Source organism: Camelus ferus, chromosome 26, assembly GCF_009834535.1.
Source record: "Camelus ferus isolate YT-003-E chromosome 26, BCGSAC_Cfer_1.0, whole genome shotgun sequence".
NCBI classification, from domain to species: domain Eukaryota; kingdom Metazoa; phylum Chordata; class Mammalia; order Artiodactyla; family Camelidae; genus Camelus; species Camelus ferus.
The window spans coordinates 10,153,825-10,172,889 of NC_045721.1; the positions used below are offsets into that span (position 1 = coordinate 10,153,825).

General features: G+C 41.9%; 1 long non-coding RNA gene across 16 annotated transcripts in view; it reads left to right on the plus strand.

Moving 5' to 3' along the window:
- LOC106728480 overlaps positions 1 to 19,065 on the plus strand; it is a 54,017-nt gene that overhangs the window by 9,010 nt on the left and 25,942 nt on the right. For 8 of the 16 annotated variants that reach the window (XR_004315339.1, XR_004315331.1, XR_004315332.1 and 5 more), the window contains exons 2-8: positions 1,233 to 1,332; positions 2,686 to 2,803; positions 8,771 to 8,905; positions 11,649 to 11,837; positions 12,074 to 12,149; positions 14,117 to 14,446; positions 17,024 to 17,163. This is a non-coding gene — a long non-coding RNA (uncharacterized LOC106728480). The remainder of the gene's footprint in view (positions 1 to 1,232; positions 1,333 to 2,685; positions 2,804 to 8,770; positions 8,906 to 11,648; positions 11,838 to 12,073; positions 12,150 to 14,116; positions 14,447 to 17,023; positions 17,164 to 19,065) is intronic. The other 8 variants (XR_004315334.1, XR_004315342.1, XR_004315335.1 and 5 more) reach the window with 8 other exon arrangements.

The window sequence follows — 19,065 nt, forward strand, 5'->3', positions numbered from 1 at the left end:
AGTATCAATCTAAAGTGGATAAAGCAAGAAATAGCAGTATATGCCTACTATTTAGACCTAAGGAAGCAAATATCAAAATAATCAGCTAAAAGTATGGATTAGAAGTGACTGCCTCTGGACAGCAAGATCATGGATCATTTGTGAAGATGGGGAAGGCTTTTTTCCATGATTACCTTTTCAATATAATTTGATTTTTAACCAGGTTAGACTGAATACCTACAATAGAAAAAAGGCTGAATTGCCACACATCAGGAAAATTCTAGAGGATGTTTCTAGGAGGGGTAATAACAATAGCTAAGATTTAGGTTCTGCTTACTATCTGCCGTTGCTTTTCTAAGCATTTAATATATATTAACTCATTAAATCTCATGATATATTTATGTTATGTCCCCATTTTGCAGTCAAATAAATTGAGGCAGCGTGAAGTAAAGTAACTCACCCAAGGTTCATACAACTGTTGAGTGTAAGAGTCAGGATTTGGATAAAAGTTTCCAGAATGTGGATAATTTACTTCTAACTGCCCCCTTTAAGGGCAATATTGCAGCAGATTGCTGAAATTTCTTTTAACTCTTCTTCCCCTTCCCTCTGTTTTATGTTCTATTTAGATTCAGTGGTTACAGAACATATGAAATACATTAAAATAAATTTCAATTTCTAATAATATTCAAAAAATTTTATTTGATGGCTATAAATTGTATAAATTATAAAGTGATGATTACACATTGTGTAAGATTTGTAAAAAATCAGGAAAATATAAAGAACAAATTACTATTCCCCCAAAGGTTCACGTTTAGGAGCTCTCTTGGAGTAGGGCAGATGTCTGAAGACTACTGAAACAAAGACCCTGGGTTGTTATAGAATTTCTGTCCTTTGGAACTGTTTTAAGTTTGAAGCTATTTAATTCCTGAAACATCACCACCTGAGCCAGGTCACGATTTCGTATCAACATCCTCCCCAAGTCTAGAAGTATCATTTCTCCATTGTATGGGCAGCAGACCAATCATATGAATCATTTTGCAGGAAGGTACTACTACCTTCATTGTCCCAATTATCACAGTCCCTGAGCTACCTGGTCAGGTAATCCCAGGCAAAACAAGCTGGTTGTGGTACAACAAGAGAGAAGTTTGAAAATAGATGCACCCCCAGGTTCACATATGCTAGACTAGTTTGTCAGAAACCATGACTTTTTTCAGATGCCGTATATATATGACCACAGTCTCTTTGTCTTGTAGGTCCTCTGCAACATAGCATCCTCAGTAAGAGCCCTGAACCCTGAGATGGCTCATGATGAATTACTGTGGCTGGTTTCTCACACTGTATTCCATGTAACAGGTACCGTCGGAAAAATACCTTAATGCTTACACACAAATTCATTTGCTGTTTACAATAAGCATGCAGGATAGTATCGTTATCCTCATTTTAAAGATGAGAACACTGAGATTCAGAGAGGTTAAGTAACTTGCCTATCTCACACAGTGGAATCCAAATAAGTGGCATTCCAATCCAATTGTATTAACAGATTTCTTCATTGCCCAAGCTGTTCTTGGTTTCTCTTGTTTGCAAGAATAAAGCTATAATATACTTAGATGAGTCAAACTTGTAAAATATTTTTCAAAAGTCAAATGTCCCTTCTTCATAAGTAGGTGCAAGGGCCTTGACAAGAAATCATTACTTTAAAGAATGGTTTGAGATATATTCAGAAGCAGGGAATGCTTTGTCTTTCATTAAAATCACATATGCTAAAGGTCAGTCTAACATTATGAGCTTGGTCTTGGGGGGTTTTGGAGAAGGAAGGGAAACTGTAGTGCTTAAATCATTTAAATTACCTCTTAAGTTTCCACATAACTCCTTATAAGTTGATGGCACATCTAGCTTTGAAGGGTTTTTGCATACATTTGATGTTCTGCAACTTCCCTTTCCTTTGAAAGAAACATTAGTTATCTTCCAGAGAGCTCTGGGAACATTTCAGAGATCTAAGTATCTTTGGGGGAAATGATTTCTTACATAAAATATTGTTTTAAGCATTTAAAGCTGGCTTTGTTCATCATCCATTTTTTAAAAATTGGAACATCACAGTGACATTATCGAGAGCAGTTGTCTATAATTTGCCCAGCTAAATTTGGTTTCCAGATTGTCAAATATGCAAGTATATTGTTTGGAATAATAGTTAATAATAGTTTCCAAGCAAGTCGGAAATAGAGCCACTATCATTTAAAAGCTGGAGCCAAAATGCTACTGCCTCTCCAGCAAGATAATGAGTTAATGAGGAGAACCTCTTTCAAACCAATAAACAAAACCATCATTCAGAGTTATCTGGGCACCCACTACCTTGAACTTCAAGTCGCTAACCCATCACAATATACTCACTAAGAATAGACCCATTACTGCCTCTTCAGCAAGGGCTTGAGCTCAACAGCTGGCACTTGTATCTGGGTTCTGCAGGAAATGATGACTCCAGTAAGAATAAGGTCCTGGGTTTAGAGAGTGGCTGCTAAGAACCAGGACAAAGCTGTTGGATTACAAAAGGGAGTGAATTTAAAACTGAGATTCTAGGGCACCTGGAATAGCTCCTTTGATGTACTGCCCAGAAAAGCCTTCCTAGATCCCCCCAGCACAGGTTTTGCACTGACTTCTCCATCTGTCCCTCCAAATCTACCCTCTGTCCTTTTCCACTCTGCCCTGTAGGAGGCTGATCTCTGGGGACTGTACCCACACAGTTCCGATGACCTTTGGCTTCCTACTGGTTTGGGCCAATAGGAGAAACCAGCAAGTGACCAGAGAACGTGGGGACAGTGAGGAAGAGGTATTTATTCCCTGACCCAAAGCTCAAAACCTTGGTTCTGCACCCCATTCCCCCCGACCCCACCCTTGGGGGCGGGGGTGGCAATGGCTTCCTGCTTCGACTGGTCCTGGTCCCTTACCATCCCTAGTTGCTCTTCTCTGAATCTGCTCCACCTTTGTAAATGTGCCCTCCATGGGACGTTCTTCAGTCACCCCTCTTGAGTGGGTCATCAGTTTCCTGTAGGACTCCATTTCCTGTGGAACTTACAGCTAATTAAGATTGGGTCTTATGATATAAAGATTTCAGCTTTTGGAGAATACAGAAGATGTAAGATCATCTCTTGATATCTGAGTGGGACTGGTTCCAGAGACACCCTGCAGATACCCAAATCCATGGATGCTCAAGTCCCATAAAATGATGTAGTGTTTGCATATAACCTATGCACATCCTCCCATACACTTTAAATCATCTCTAGATTACTTATAATTCCTAATACAATGTAAATGCTTTGTAAATAGTTGCCAGCACAGCCAGTTCAAGTTTTGCTTTTTGGAACTTTCTGGATTTTATTTTCGAATATTTTTCATTCGCAGTTAGTTGAATCCTCAGCTGCTGAACCCACAGATAGAAAGGGCCAACTATATAACCAGGCAGGATGCCTGACACCCCGTCTTAGCTCGGCTGTTAGCTCTCCTTGTAAACTTGAGCAAGTCACCAAAACTTCACTGTCTGGTTTTTAAGCTCTGGATTCAAACCCCCAACTATACATCCAACTTCGCATCTTCCAATCCTCCTCCCCGCCCAGTCAGGCCTTCCCCAGAACCACACTACCCTCACAGTCACTGCACACAGTTTCCCTCGTTATGCCTTACTTCTCCAAGCAATATGAAACTGTCTTTACCAGTAGATGCTGTATCTCATCCTTACTGTGTTTCCATCAAACGCAGAGCACAATTCTCAGGCCATAATAAAACTTCTCAGTACTTGTAACTAGAACACTGGGGAACAACTCAACATATGTCATTTATATAAATAGCAAAACTCATTTATCCATGTATTTTATGACCAATTTGCCTCCACGTTCTGTTAGAGACTGTTAATTTTCTTTTTCTAAGGGCTTTGGAAGTGTATAACATATAACATACAGCACATCCCAATAAGTATGTATGTACATGTATATGTGTGTGTACATACATGTGTGTGTGTGTATATATACACACGCACACACACATATTCATATATATCTCTGTATATAAACTGTCAATATTTGTCTAGAGGTGAGGAGCAGAGGTTAGGCCATGATATAAAACAGATGGACTCTAAAATAAAATAACTCTGAATTTCAACTCCAGCTCATGCCTCTTAGTGTGTCATCTTGGGCAACTTGCTTAGACTCTCAGATCCTATATCCAGTCTTCTGTAAAACCGGTGATAATCCCATCTCTGTGGTAGTTATTGTGAGGATTAAATTATTTATTTTATGTGAAGTACTTGACACTTAGAAGGTGCTTAATGAGTGTTAATTTCCTTCCTCCCAGAGTTATGGTTCATAAACAAAGGAAACCCTGAAATTCCATGGAACTTTCTTTTTCTGAGAATCTTTGATTCTTTGAGTCAAATTTCCCAGGACCAGAACCTTTGGCAGTAGTAGCTTTACAGGCTGACAAAATAAGCTTTCTACTACAAAATACCTTCAAATGAGTCTTACCAAAGTCCCTTGAGGTCAAATGTTTAATCGTCAGAAATTTAGATGATTAATAAGACACTAGTAGTAAAGACTTACATTCTGTTACCTACCTCCTGGGCTCTGGAGGAACTACTGGACCCTCAAAGAAATAACCACAAGGGTGTAAATCAGCATAATGTTAGATGTCTTCACCCCAACTCATCAATCTGTTCTAACTTAGTGGCTAATAAGAAAATATAGAGGCAAAAGGAAACTTCTGAGCGCAGTGCATAATCACTGTCTTGATTGTGGTGACGGTTCATGGAGATATATGTATATGTGTACATATATATATACACACACATACAGTTTATTATTGTATGCTAATCTTACCTCAATAAAGCTGTTTTTAAAAGTCACACAAGAAAACTAAATTTTTAAAAAGGAAAAAAATCATTGGTATGTACACTCACTTTTTGTACATTTTACTGTACACGTTACATTTGAATAAAGTCTTGTTTGCATAAAAAATAAAAGCAAGAGGGGAGAGTATAGCTCAGTGGTAGAGCGCATGCTTAGCATGCATGAGGTCCTGGGTTCAGTCCCCAGTACCTCCATTAAAAAATAAGTAAATAAACCTAATTACCCCCAAAAAATAAAAATTTTTTAAAAGCAAGATGTCAAGTAGTGAATAGAGTATACTATCTTTTGTGTAAGAAATACAGGGGTTATAAGAATATCTTTATATGTTTTTATCTGCATAAGAGTCTTGGAAAAAATAAGAGTCTAATGACCATTATCTGTCCCTGTGGTCCAGGGAGAGGAGGATGAGGACAGAGAGGGAAGTAAGGCTTCTCTGTGCAGACCTTTTTATATCATCTTGCTCTTTGAACTCTGTAAGAACAAACAAATGGTTCTTAAAGGAAGATAAATAACCAGGTGATCAGGGTGGAAGATTGAAGCAGGGAACAGAAAAGGCAAAATGGGTATTTTCTAAATCAGAAACATCTTGAAAGTACAAACAAGAAAAGCCCAAATTGGAAGGCTTTGCCAGGCTTCGCAATGTCAGCCATCCAGCCTGAGGTCACTGAGTAGACGGGAGCCGCTTGCCATGTGACTTATTTCCTGCCCAGGAGGGCAAGATACTGCTGTACTCTACACAGACTTGCAGGAATATTTAAAATTAAACAACCTAAACCACCCGAGGATGTACTTCTGCTGTGATACCAAATCACCCTACCGATAAATGTAGATTGAGAGACCTGGACACACCAAGCCCAGCCCTGGCACTGGCAGGAACCCAGAGAAAGGGCCCTGTAAGATGCGGTTTATTCCCTGGGGGACTTCAGGTCCCATCAGAGGTGAAACGCCAGCAGACAGTTCCTGACTGTTCTCATCGCTGAATGAAGAGGTACGAGTTCAAAGGGGATGAGACCAACCAGAGATGATGTCAGAGATTTAATTTCTAGACATTAATTCTTTGCTTCCCACTGCTAGGCCCCGCAGTGGCCAGAAAGGAAATGGGCTTGGCTTATGATCATCTAGAAGGAGACCCAACGTGGCTTTCCTGTTCCCCTTGCTCACCTTTAGACAGCGCCAGGTAAAAGTTCCATGGGCACCTGAGGGCCCTTCTACCTGGGCCCCCTCCCTCCATCCTTTTCTATCCCTAGCCCCATATCCTGGCTTCCTCCTGCCTCAGCTTCCCAGGTTCCAGCTAAGTCCCACTTGCCCTGTGTATTTTCCTAAGGTTGCTGTAACCAAGTACCACAAACCAGGTGGTCTCCAGTGTCACAGTTTTGGAGACTACAAGTCCAACATCAAGGTGTCAGCAGAAACTCTAGGGGAGGAGCCTTCCTTGCCCTTTCCAGCTTCCAGTGGCCCCATGCATTCCTTGGCTTGTGACTGTGTAACTCCAGTCTCTGCCTGTATCTTCACAAGGTCTTCTCCTCTGCCTGTTTATTTCATGTCTTCCTTCTTATAAGGACAACAGTCATATTGGATGAAGGGCCCAGCCTACCCAAGTCTGACCTCATCTTAACTTGTATCTTAATTGCATTTGCAGAGAACCTTTATCCAAATAAGGTCCCATTTATAGGGACCCAGGGTGAGGACTTCAGTATATCTTTTGAGGGGGGCACAGTTCAACCCACAACACCCCATATCCCCACATTCTACTTAGAGGGATCTCCACTCTACAGATAAGTCTTCTTTTTGTTGTTGGGACGGTATCTCATAGCAAAAGTTTGATAGTTAATTATGGTAAAAGCCTCCCTTCCCACCTCAGGGGAGAATGGAGATGAGCAAAAGGGTGAAAAGGCTGGAAACCCACTTCCTTCCACCTTGGGGAGGGTGTGCAAAGACAGAGCCGGGAGACGGGCAAACGGGCTGCTTTGGCGCTCTCTAGAGCGATGCTGACTTGAAGGATGTGGGCTGCAGGGTGAGCTGTGCCTTCCAGTGCTGTCCCACCACCACCTCTGAGAAGCTGTTTAAACTTTTGATCCCTGGCCTCCATGGCTGTACAATCAAGGGATTGAAGTATATTGCCCCAGTTCTTTTTAGCTGGCAAATGTCCCAAATTCATGGTGACATCTGGGGGTTTCCTGCCATCACTGACTGTAGGTTACCAGAGGTAACTGACTGGAGTGTGTACTGTAGTCTGCATTCAGTAGGGCCCAGGCTGGAAGGCAGAAGCCTGGATTGGCAGTGAGGAAGCGGTGGTCCCTAAAGGGCAAGGAATGCAGCTCTGCAGGACAGAGGCCCAGCTCCTCTCACGCTCCAGGTAGGGAGTCGTTCAGGTTCCTTCAACTCCTCCTCTTCTGCCAGTAACTTTCCCCGCTCAGTTGCCCCACCCTCATAGCAAGACAAGGGAAACTGAAAAAGGCTAGATTTACTGCTTAATAGCACCCGACTTAGAAGGACTTAGGCAAGACCTTAGATTTCCTGAAACATGACCCTCCAGCATCCCCACTGCCCCCCCCTCCTCCAGGTGCCCGTGCCATCCCTCGGGTGCTACTCTCATTCCCCTAGGCATGCATTCAGGCACTCACTCGGCAAGCTGCTTTCAAGCATCTAGTGTGAAGCTCCTAGCACAATAAGAGTATCGAGTCTCTATTCTAGACAGAATTCTAGGCCTTCATAAGAGGGACACCAGGAGAATAGGGGACCTGAGTGCGAGGCGAGGGGACACATCTGATATTGTGCTTTACAGATTAGAGTTTGAACTCAGATTACTTAAGGCTTTAAGGCCTTTGGCTTGAGGGGGATGCAGAGCTTGTACTGAGAGTTCCTAGAGCTGATAGGGTGTCCTGTTCCTTACGCCCTGCTACGTGAGTTGGTGCCTCCCTCGGTCCTGAATACCCAGCCACCAGATGAAGCTGTATCCACCTGTGTCTCTGACCCCCCACCCCAGGGAATATTTTTCTCTTGGTTTCCCCACCCCTTCAGAGCCTCCAGACATTGATAGCCATTTTCAGGTTTCCTTTAAAAAACACATATTTTGTTTTATCAGATGAAAGCTAAGATACCCTGTTGTCTAGTTTAGTCCTCAAGAGCAGACAGCCCTAACTGTGCATAACAAGCACTGAAATTTCTTCCCCTGGGTCTCATCTTTGTGCCCCATTCTGGCCCTTTCTGACTGACAAGGGTTTTTCTTTAGCTACATTAATACCTTTAATCTGGACACAGTCATCTATTGAAGATCTGGCAGCCCTGATGCCTTGTAAGATAACTTTGCATAACTCTGCTCTGATCATAAATTAATCTAACATTTAACTCTTGGCAACTTTATTTCCCATTTTGGATCGGGAGACCCACAGGCCTTCCCAAAGGCTGACATACGTAGTGCTCTGTGACCCCGGGTGTGAGGATGAATACCAGAAGCCATAACGAAAGTACTACTTTAAAAGCTGTTGTGATTCTGGAAATACCGTTCATTTTCTTCGGTGTTAATGGTGTGGCGATTTGTAAAATGTCCTTATTAGGGGATGCAAGCTGAAGTCTTTGGGGATAAAGTGTCATGATGTGTACAACTTACTTTTAGATGATACACACGTGCACACAGAGCTACATATATGTAGATACAGCAAAAATGGCCCATGTTAGCAATTGGTCAGTCTAGGTAAAGGGCATGTGGGCATTCATTATACTCTTCTGTCAGTTTTGTGTAGGTCTAGAACTGATCCAGATCTATGCCTGAAGTTTCTTAGCACAGGTAATAGTATCTTCAAAAGTCATTTGCTTCCACTTTTACTAGTGGTTTTGCCGTGCCATACCCTCCAGTGTCCTGTTGTTTCATGCCAATAATTTAATTCCTTTCTTTGCAGTGGCTCAGTTTGACACACAGCCTAAGTTGAGGTTTGGTTAACTCGTCAATATATCATGTCACTGGATTTATGAAGGGAAGAAAAAAGTGCAGAACCAATGAAGGCATCAAAGACAAGCTCATCCCTAGTCCCAAGGTAAAAATGAAAGGGCCAGCCGGGGGCTTCATCCCTCCTCTGGCCCTCCCTTACAGTGGCAACACCCCATGCGTGCTGGGTGGATTTTCTTGGTGTCCTCAATATTAAGAGCAGCTATTCTGTGATTTGCTGGCGTCTCCAGGGAGTTGGAGCTGAATTATTGGACAAACTGCAGCTGATTAGTCTAAAGCTCAGGTTTAAAGAGAGAAAGAGACAGAGCTGTCTAAGATAAATAATGAACTGGACTCCAGCATTGATCCATACCTTTAAGGGTTAATAGCACAAAGGTTATTGGGGTTGCTGGCCACAGGGAAAGCTGCCAAGAAGCGTGTCTCTTCCTAACGTAAGCTCCCCTGCCCAATTCTTTTAATACATGACTTCCTCCAGCACTTCCTCTAGTTTGAAGAAGAATGCAAATTTGTCTAACCTCTAAAAAAAAAAAAACCTTGTGGTATGTGCAGTGAGTGTTAGAGGCAGAAAGAGAGCAACAGACCAGAGGCTGTTTCTGCCCACATGCCTCAGCTTTGCTTCCAGAGAATACCATGCAGTTGGATTAGGCCCTCCCAAAGTCTCTTCCAGATGCTACTGAGAGAAAAAACAAAAAAACAAAAAAAAACCTGGGCAGCAAATGTCACAGCCCAGATCCCTGTGTGGTCCAGCAGCAGCGGCAGCAGAGACACACAGCAGTTACAGAGCCAAGCAGGTGCCAAGCCCCAGGCACAGCTTTCTGCTTCATGCTACATCCTCCCTCTGAATCTCTGAGGGACTTCACTCAAAGAGAGAGAGGGGACACTTTCAGTCCCACCACACGAAGGTGCGTAGGTGGGAAGCCGAGAAATGACTGACAACCCCAGGCCTGTTAGAGCCACAAGCATGCTAGCTACTTTTGTCACCAGCAAGAACCGTCCCATTTGCTCGGGGTCTTTGGTGAGAAAGAAAACCATCCCTGGCAGTTGCTGGGCATGGAGCTGTTTATGCCGATGGTAACTAGGGGCCTGGAGGGCAGTCCACACCACAATCTGATCTTGGCAATTACTGCTTATTTCAGGACCCTGAAACGGTCCTCTTTTATTACTTAAATTTATTAAGAATGAACTGGCAGTTTCCACTGTAAGGAATCTGATTTAAGCCCATGTAGTTAGGACAGAATCTCCCTGCTTCCTTCTCTCCCACCTGGCTGACCCCCTGGTCCACCCTGAGTGGTAGCTTTTCCAGGTGAGACCACCCTGCAGAAAAGGCTGTGCCCGTGGGGGGCAAGGGCAGTTCCAGAAGTCCTTCCAGGACCAGTTGTGCCTCAGTCTGTGGTCTGAGGACCACCTGCATCAGCATCCCTGGAGAGCTGTGAAAATGCGGATTCCTAGGTCCCATCCCACTCCGACTCAATTGGACTGTCTGAGAAAGGCATCCCAGAACCTTTATTATGAGCAAGCTCCTCAGGTATTTCTCACACAAATTTGAGTTTGTGAATTACTCTGTCACCACTTTCAGAATTCACTAAATGCTTGTTGAATGAGTAAAGGCCAACTAATGCTTGCTAAGGTATTAACCAATATCCCTCCCAACCCTGCAACAAAGGGTGGTGTTTTTTTGAAAAGAACTGTGGAAGATTCCAAAACTAAAGGTAAAATGGCAGAACCTTGGGTGTGAACTTTCAAGGTGACAGCTCTGTCCTTGACCCCTCAAAGTGCCACATAGGCCCTCCACCTGCAGGCCCACAATCCTATGGAGAGACACCGCTGATGCTGGTGCTAATTGTTTTCTCATCACTTACAACGTGCTCACCAGGCACTCTACAAACACTGTCTCACCTTTCATGTCAAAGTACACAGCACAATCTCCAATTTCCAGGCATGGAAACTGGGGCTCAGAAAGGTTAAGGAATTTGTGGTAGCTTACATGGCTCCTAAGTGTCAGGCACAGACTGAAATCCAGTCATTCAGAAGATCATGCCACAGCCACTAATATTGGTTTCATAAAACTCTGGAGATTTTACATTAAAACCCAGACTTTTCCTCTTGAGAAAGCAGATTTTATACCCCTGGGCTCCATTCCTGGGTCAGGATATGGTTAAGGTTTTAGAATCCACAAACTTGGGTTTAAGTCTTGACTCTAGGCCTTATTGACTGTGTGACCTTAGATAAGTCTCTTAACCTCTCTGAGCCTCTCCTTCAACTGTAAAGTAGATGTAATAATAGTATCGACCTCACAGGTAGCTGTGAACATAGAATGAGATGATATATGTTCAACGCTAAGTATTTGTACTTTAATAAATATTAGTCATATAAGCTTGGAGAGGGCAGGCCTTGACCACGGCAACATGCCTAGCGTATGACAGAGCCAAAACTCACCCAGATTCCAGATTCCAGTCCCTAAGCTGCTTCCACTGCATTTTTCTACTCTCCACCCTCCCAGACTCTACTGTTCATCAGCCACTCCCCATGAAATACCCAACTCATCATGCAGGAGATGGGAAAATCTGAATTTTCCAAATTTATTACACAGAACTAGCCAGACACATCTTTTTTGCCTGAAGAAACAAAATGGCCATAGTAATGAAATCCAGACTGTAGTCTCTGCCCATTTATTGGCCATTAGCAAGTCCCTTATCCTCACTGGGCATCAGTTTCCTCATCTGATAGATGGGATATACCTGTTATATACTAAATTATGACCCCCTAAAATTCTTATGTTGAAGTGCCAACCCCCAGTACTTCAGAATGTAAGCATATTCTTATCTTCATAGGGTCTTTCAAGAGGTGATTGAGTTCAAATGAGACCATCAGGGTATGACCCTCATTCAGTGTGTTGAGTGTCTTAGAAGAGGAGGAAGAGACATCAGGGGCCCACATGCACAGAAGACAGCCACCTCCAAGCTGAAGAGAGAAGCCTCACAGAAAATCACCTTGTTCTTGGACTAACAGCCTCCAGAACGGTAAGAAAACCAGTTTCTGTTGTTTAAGCCACCCAGGCTGTGGTATCTTGTTATGGCAGCCCTAGCTAACAGATACAGTCTGTTTGACAGATGAATCCTTGCAGAGCCCGGTACCTGGCAGGTGTTTGACAAGGGTTAGCTATTGCCCTTACACAAAGGGAGCAGAGGGCAGGGGACCTCCCCGCCAGACACTGCGTTCTGAGGCTGCCTGTTGAGCTGGCCTTTTCCGCTGACAGAGTCTGCCTGCCAAACACCTGGAGAGAACACCTTTGCCAGAACACCCTCTGCCTTGGACAGGACTGGGAAGAGAGGGTAGGTTTGTCAACTCTCCTTTAAGCCACCACCTTCATGTTCGCACTTGTCATTACAATAACTATTCAGTTCAACATCTTTCTTAACTTGCCTCAGTCTCTCAATACCAGCTCAATCACTGTGACATCTTTTTTAAAATTAATTAATGTATTTATTTTTATTGAAGTACAGTCAGTTTACAATGTTGTGTCAATTTCTGTGTACAGCTTAATGTTTCAGTCATCGATACACATACATGTATTCTTTTTCATTATAGGTTACTACACGATATTGAATATAGTTCCCTGTTCTATACAGTAGAAACTTTTTGTTTATCTATTTTATATATAGTAGTTAGTAGTAGTAGTTAGTAGCAAATCTTGAATTCCCAATTTACTCCTTCCCACTCCCTTTCCCCCCGGTAACCATAAGTTTGTTTCCTATGTCCGTGAGTCTGTATCTGTTTTGTAAATAAGTTCATTCGTGTCTTTTTTTTTTTTAGATTCCACATATAAGTGATATCATATGGTATTTTTCTTTCTCTTTCTGGCTTACTTCACTTAGAATGATGATCTCCAGGTCCATCCAGTTGCTGCAAATTATTTTATTCTTTTTTATGGCTGAGTAGTGTTCCATTGAATAAATATACCACAATTTCTTTATCCAGTCATCTGAGGTTGGACATTTAGGTTGTTTCCAGGTCTTGGCTATTGTAAATAGTGCTGCAATGAACATTGAAGTGCATGTGTCTTTTCCAATTAGAGTTCCCTCTAGTTTATATGCCCAGGAGTGGGATTACTGGATCATATGGTAGGTCTATCTTTAGTTTTTAAAGGATTCTCCATACTGTTTTCCATAATGGCTACACCAAACTACACTCCCACCAACAATGTAGGAGAGTTCCCTTTTCTCCACATCCTCTCCAGCATTTATTATTTGTGGACTTTTGAATGATGGCCATTCTGAGTGGTGTGAGGTGAGATACCTCACTGTAGTTTTGATTTGCATTTCTCTGATAATTAGCAATATTGAACATTTCTTCATGGGCCTATTGGGCATTTATATGTCTTCATTAAAGAATTGATTGTTTATCTCTCCTCCCCATTTTTGGATTGGGTTGTTTGGTTTTCTGTTATTAAGTTGTATGAGCTATTTGTGTATTCTGGAAATTAAACCCATATCAGTCTCATCTTTTGCAAATATTTTCTCCCATCCCTTAGGTTGTCTTTTTGTTTTGTTTATAGTTTCCTTTGCTGTGCAAAAGCTTATAAATTTAATTACATCCCATTTGTTTATTTTCGCTCTTACTTCTATTGCTTGGGTAGACTGCCCTAGGAGAACATTGCTAAGATTTATGTCAGAAAATGTTTTGCCTATGTTTTCTTCTGGGAGGTTTACAGTGCATGACATCTTTAAAAATGTCTTCTTAACAACATCTAGGGGGCTACTTGGACTCGTATTTTTTCTTGGCATCACTGTGCATCCTTTACCTGTATCTGTCTAACTGTTTAAGGTGGATATTCATTCAGCTCCAAAATACTATACAATATTCTTCAAAAAGCAATAGACATTGATTCCTCTTGTTTCTGAGAACAGTACACCCGTTCATCTACTGTAGAATAACCGCTGTGACTCAATATTACCACACTGTGATGTCGTTTTGTGCTATTTTGAATTAAAAGACTTCTTTTGAAATAACAAAAAAAGCAATAGACCTTTCTTCCATTATGTAGAACTGCTCTGTCCACCAGCCACATGCGGCTTTTGAGCACTTGAAATGTGGCTAGTCTGAGCTAAGATGTACTATAAGTATAAAATACACAACAAATTTCAAAGATTTGGTATGAATAATAAGAATGTAAAATATCTCCTTAATTTTTATATTGATTTTACCTTGAAATGATAATAGTCCAGATACAGTGAGTTAAAAAAAAATACATTCAACAAATTTCACTCATTTCTCTTTATTCTTTTCATGAAACTCCTAGAACACTTAAAATGACACATGTAGACACATTCTATTTCTATCAGACACCACGGATAAAGAAGAAAAAACGAGGCACAAGAATGTTTTAAAGTGACTTGCTCTGGATTCACAGAGGGTCAGAATGGAAATCAGTGTCTGACAGCCTGGGCAGGAGTCTGATCATTCCTCCAGGGAGACAGGACTGGCACTGCTTGGCATGATCCTTTGAGAACATCTCCCCAACACTGAGATCTTCACCCACCACTTTGTTTCTCCTGAGAAGGAAGCATGGGAAGATGAAGTCAGCTCAGAGGATGAACAAAAAGTTGTAATCCTGTGTGAGTCTTGAAGGGTAAGCTGAATGATCTAAGAATTTTCCATCCCTAATGTCTGGAGCAGTCATAAGAGTCTTCTTTACTCCCACGACCACAACAGAACATATATGACTAAGAAAAATAGTGAGAGACTCAGATGACAAATATTTTCCCCCATTATCTCTTCTTTATCAGCAGCAGTGTGGTCACTTGACAAATCCCCAAATGATGTCATTTGAGGCACTGAAAGGATCATTATCGTGCAGAGGGACTCACCTGGTTGTAGGCACTGCCTCTAGGTGAAAATGTGAGGCAAAGAGAGGGCACTTCAACCGCTTTTGTCTCCACTTTGAGGAGGGAAAGGGCAACTGTAAAAACAACCAGCCTCCAGTGTGGCAGACTTCACTGAGTTTAGGGACCAAGCCCTGAGCAGAAAGGTCCTTTTCTCGCCCAGATCTGTCCCAGGCTCTTAAACCCTCAACCTAGTCAGTATCATTCAGGAAAGACCCCTGCTCACCCTCTCGGAGTCTAAAATACCTTCCTTATCCGGAGGTCACTGTGAGACAGGTAGGAACCTTGATACAAGGATAAAACAAAAACAGGTCTGGTAACAGCCTACAGAGCTATCAGTTAAGTCCATAGGAATCTCGTTAGGTTCTTTCCAGAGCTTATTAATTCTTACTTTACAGATGACTATAACAAAGCAACTTAGTAGTTTCAGGAGAAACAAGAGGGAAGAAAAAAAAAGTAGGAAGTCCTTCCAGATAGACTCCAAAAAAGAGATGTCAAAGCAACAAGAAAGGTTAAGATGATGAAAGGTAGACTTAGAAGCTCAAAAGCATAGCCCCCTGTAGCTGCTTGGTAGGCTTCTACCAGTTTCAAGGTAGTATTCATAGCACCAGAATAACAGAAGAGCTGCTAATTTGATTCATTATATGCAGAAGCTGATACTCACATTAATGACCCAAAGGCATTCATAGATGTTTATAATTTGTTTCCTTTTTTCTGCTTTCAGAGGCATAAAGATACAATACTTAGACATAGTCTGATTAATTTGTCTTAAATGTTTAATCACTTGCAGGGGTGAGCTTCAGTGAGCCTTCATTCTCCCAACAATACCCCTGACAAAAGAGGCTTTGTTAGAGAAAGGATACTTGGATGTTCACAGAACATATGTCCCGGTAATCCTGGGACAGAAGTCAGTTGTCTCATGCTCAGAAAGGGGCCCCTAACGAACCTCCATGCACTCACAGCCTGCCATTTGCTCAGTGGCCACAGGGGCCAGCATCCTGGCAAAGGCGATGCTGAGGGCAGTGGCTTCCCACATGAAGCCCGCCCTCCTCTCTCCGAGCAGATGGGCCAGCCCTTAGGGAAAGGAAGCTCTTCTGAGATTCTCCTATCTTCATTCTTCCCAAATGGGCTTTGCTATAAAAAGCAAATTAAACAGCCATTGTTTCTTCCCTCCATGAAGCTGGCAGACCAACATCCTGTCTAATACCAAAGACTCCCGGATGTTTGCTGCCCGGCTGCTGACTCTGGCTACTTACTGCTTAAAGCAATGAGGAAAAACACACCTTCCACTGGGAACAGGATTTTTCTTAAGCTCCGAGTCTTCCTTTTTTGCTGGGTCTTTTTTTTTTTTTTTTTTTTTTTTTGCTATGATATATAACAGACAGCAGAAAAGGGCTTTCTTTTTAGCACTGGTATTCTTCTCCATGCCTGGAGAAGCTCTCCCACTAGCTTTCCAAATAGGTCAGCATTAGAAGTGAGCCTGAAACACTAGCCCTTAAATTGTCCCCTACCTGTGAACCTGGGATATTTCTCAGTGAAAAACTTTTTTCAGGAGTCCTTAAATACCAAGCAGTCAAAAAAATTAGCCATACAAGTTGATAGATGTGTTAATTAACTTGATTGTGGTAAATATTTGACAACGTATATGTGTATTAAGTCATTATGTGGTACATTTTAAATATCTAAAATTTAATTTGTCAATTAGACCTCAGTAAAGTTGGAAATAAAAAACAAAATAAGATACCCCACCTTTAATGTAAAATAGAAAAAATATAGACAATATTTTATAATAACTATAAATGGAGTATAACCTTTAAAAATTGTGAATCACTGTATTGTACACCTGTAACGTGTATAATATTGTACAGCAACTATACTTCAATTTAAAAAAGAAATCAAACAAATAAATGAATTAAAGCAATCAAAGTCACATAACCTAAAAAAATAAAATGAAAAACAAAATATTTTCTAAAAAGACACATGGCTGAGATTAAGATCATAGAGATACCCTGAGTACCCACAAAGAACGGCCCTCAGGGAGAAAAGGAAGTAAAACAGGTCAGCAGCAGCTTTTGAGAGGAAAAACTGCAGAGAAAAAGAAGAGGGAGAGAGGGAGAGAAACTGGAAGAGAGAGAGGGAGAGAGAAAAAGAGAAGCAGCCCGTATTTCTCATGTGGCAGCATTCATCACACTGTGATGTAACTGCGTGTGGGCTCCTCTCTCTCCTTACTCTATACACTCTAGGATTGACATCTTAGGCTTCTACTTTGTTTGTAAACTTCATCTCAAGTTTGATTTTCACTGTAACCTAACATTTGTCAACAGCTCACTGAAAGCTACTACATCCTAGAGAGACCCACTGGCCCGTCCTTGTGGGAGAGGATCTCTGAGGCTTCTCCGTGGACCATCTGAAGATGCTCGACACTGGCTGTAGTTGTCTGACTGGGCAGTGCCATTACTATTGGGTAAGCTGAGAGCCCTCTTGTATCACATTTATACGGTCCTAGAAGTCCCATGAACCACGGATCTCTCTAGCTTTGTAATTGATAACTTAGAACAAATAGCTCAAACATCTGATTCATTACACTTCAGAAACCCTAAGGCAGAGATTCAACATTTCCAATAAAGCTTGGGGTGCTAATATGAGGCACTAAACGTGGACGGTTCTATGAAAGTGAGTCCTGAAAGGAAAAATACATCTTGAAAGCCTAAGCAGGCTTTAGGCCAAGAGTCTAAAATTATTCAAAAGTCATCTTTTATCCTTTAGAGTGAAGGCTAGAAGAGGTATTTTTAAAACTAATTTTTGAAAAACCAAGTGTAGCATTGTGACATTTCACACTTACCAGTTTTCTAAACCATTACTAAACTGGGGGGTCTTTGAGGTTTCCAACACCAGCTCTTACATTAAGGTTTTCAAAATGAAACCTTGATATGTGTTTCCTGAACAGCTTCTTTTTACATGGTCAAGTGGACTTGTTCTCAGAAAGGGAGAGATGCTTCTGGTAAGTCAAGGAGCAAAAAAGGAAGTGAGCCTGTGACAGTCAAGCAGAGTATGTGGATGGTGTGGAGGGGTGAGGAAGATTCTGTGGGGATGTGGCTCCTACTTCCGCAGGCAGCTCCTCTGGGGCATGGTCCTCCCCACCTCAGCCCCCCTCAGCCCCCAGCCACAAGTCCTGCATGAAGCCACCAGCCAGTATGACCACAGGGACTCATTTTCAGACTCATGGCCTCTACCTGATGCTGCATTACTAACCAAGCTAATATTTGAGGAGATGTAAATTGTACTAGATTCCTATGGCTGCTGTGACAAATTACAACAAACTTAGTGGTTGAAACAGTACAATTTAGTATCTTACGGTTCTGGAGGTCAGGAGTCTGACACAGGTCTCACCAGGCTAAAATTAAGGTGTCAGCAGGCTCTGTTCCTTCTGGAAGCTCTAGGGGAGAATCTGTTTCTTTAACTTTTCCGGCTTCTAGAAGCTGCCTACACTCCTTGGCTCTCAGCCCCTTCCCTCCATCTTCAAAGCCAGCAAAAAGGTGCTTCTCACATCAAATCACTCTGACCTATTCTCCTGCTTCCTCCCACTTCCACTTTTAAGGACCTTGTGTTGACATAGTGTCCATACAGATAATTCAGGATAATCTCTCTTTTTTAAGGTCAGCTGACTAACAACCTTAATCCATTTACAACTTTAATTCCCCTTTGCCATATAATGTGATTCCAGAAAAATTAGTATGTAGACATCTTTCAGGGAACATTATTCTGCCTACCATGCAAGTAAACCAAAATGAAAAGGATACAAAATGGGGGAGACACCCTCTACATCAGCACACATGAAAATATCTTGAAAACACCAGGGAATAAATGCAAAGTAATAGGTCCAAAGTGAATAAACAAAGTACAACATCAATTCACGGCCAGAAAGCTCACCATGTGTCATTAATGAAATCAAAACAGAACGGAGCACCCCAAGAAACTTTGGGGCTTTGAGAACAGATAGGAACCTCAGAAGTCACACGGCCGCCTTTGCTGAGCATTCATACAGTAGTTCGTGCTCAAACATTTTCACGGTCAGTGTTTTGATGCAATAGTTGACAATGTCAGAAGATGTCAAAATAGATAAACCAACACAAGAAAGTTGTCCATCATTGCGACATTTCACATTGGCTTTAAAGTGTCTGTGGGTTTCACACTGGTTGCTTGATTCCCAGCCTCCCAGCCCCTTCAACTCTGAGTCACTGCTGAAAAGAAGTGTTTATAGTCCTGACAGCTCAGAAAGCAAAATTCTCACATTTACCAGCAAAAACAAGATTTTTTTTTTTTTTTGGCAAGAGCTTGCACGTAGCTGAATCCCCATCAGCCTAAG